We start from the raw sequence: 1,845 nt of genomic DNA on the forward strand, positions 1-1,845 counted from the left end.
TGTAAGATATGTAAAAATGTACAGATGCCCGGGTGTGGTGGGTCATGTCTGTAATCCCAGAACTTTGGGAGGCTGAGGCAGGTGGATCACCTGAGGTCAGGAGTTCAAGACCAGCCTGGCCAACATGGTGAAACCCCATCTATACGTAAAATACGAAAATTAGCTGGGCATGGTAGTGTGTGCCTGTAATCCCAGCTACTCAGGAGGCCAAGGCAGGAGAATTTCTTGAACCTGGGAGGCCGAGGTTGCAATGAGCCCAGATCATGTCACTGCACTCCACCCTGGGCAACAGAATGAGACTCTGTCTCAAAAAAAAAAAAATGTACAGAGGCAGACATAAAATACATCTTTTTTACTAGATTTTTGCTCTCTGAGAGCAAGAATTTTGATAACTAATTTTAATGTCTCTGTACCAAGCTTATCTGCTCAGTAAAACTGGATGGATGAAGGAAACTGACCTTAGAAAGTAGCATAGGAAGCACATTATAGTAGAGACAGCTCATTCTAAGAATCAAATCACAACAAGTCTTACAGAATTTCTAATTAAGAATAAAGGAAACATTTTGATGAGATTGGAATTTCATATAATTGCTTGCGATGGTATTTAATTTAAAGGTTTGTGTTGAGATAACCTACACATTTTTTTTTAGCACAGTACCTGCCTAGTAGCTCAAATATTAGCTCTTAATTTTGTTATTAGACTGTTATAGACTGAATTGTTTCCCCCCAAAATTTATATGTTGAAGCCCTGATTTGATCTGACTGTTGTCCTCACAAGAAGATGAAATCTGGACACACAGAGACACCAGGGATGTTCACACAGAGAAGAAGGCCAGGTGAGGATGCAGTGAGAAGGCAGCCATCTGCGAGTGAAAGAGAGCGGCCTCAAGAGAAACCAGCCCTGCTGACACCTTGATCTTGGACTTCCAGCCTCCAGAACTGTGAGAAAATAAATTTCTGTTGTTTAAGCCACCACAGACTGTAGTATTTTGTTGTGGCAGCCCTACCAGTCTTACACATAGACTTATAAAGTCTCTCATCATATGTGGTAGGCAGAACGGTGAGATGCCCCCTAAATTCCTATCCCTAGTATATACACACCTTCTCCCAGTTATTCAAATACCAATCTAAGTGCTGCTATGCATGCACTTTACAGATGTAATTAAGGTCCCAAATCATTTGACTTTGAGAAAGAGTATCCAGGCTTTTCTTGGGTAAGCCTGACCTAATCAGGTGAGCCTTTAGAAGGAACTGGCTCTTCTCTGGGAGAGAGAGTCAAAATCTGAGAAGGATTTGCCATGAGGGAGATTTTTCATTTCTGGCTTTGAAGATAAATGGGGCCATATTGGAAAGAATGTGGGCAGAGCATGGTGGTTCACTCCTGTAATCCCAGCACTTTGGGAGGCCAAGGCAGTAGGATTGCTTGAGTCCAGGAGTTTGAGACCAGCATGGGCAACATAGTGAGACCTCATCTCTATAAAAAAATTTAAAAAAATTAGCCAGGTGTGGTGGCATGCACCTGTAGTCCTAGCTACCTGGGAGGCTGAGGCAGGAGGATCACTTGAGCCCAGGAGGTTAAGGTTGCAGTGAACCATGATTGCACCACTGCACTCCAGCCTGGGCAACAGAGTGAGACTTTGTCTCAAAAAATAATAATAATATTTAAAGTAATAATTAAAAAAATAAAAATCATATTGGAAGGAATGTGGGTGCCTCAAGGAGCTTAGAGTGGCCCACATTTGACAGCCAGCAAGGAAATGGGGACCTCAGTCCTATGACTGCCATCAGTCATGAATTGGCTTGAAAGTGGATTCTTCCCAGAGCTTCCAGAAAGGAGTTTAGCAT

Source organism: Pan paniscus, chromosome 15, assembly GCF_029289425.2.
Source record: "Pan paniscus chromosome 15, NHGRI_mPanPan1-v2.0_pri, whole genome shotgun sequence".
Classification (NCBI taxonomy): domain Eukaryota; kingdom Metazoa; phylum Chordata; class Mammalia; order Primates; family Hominidae; genus Pan; species Pan paniscus.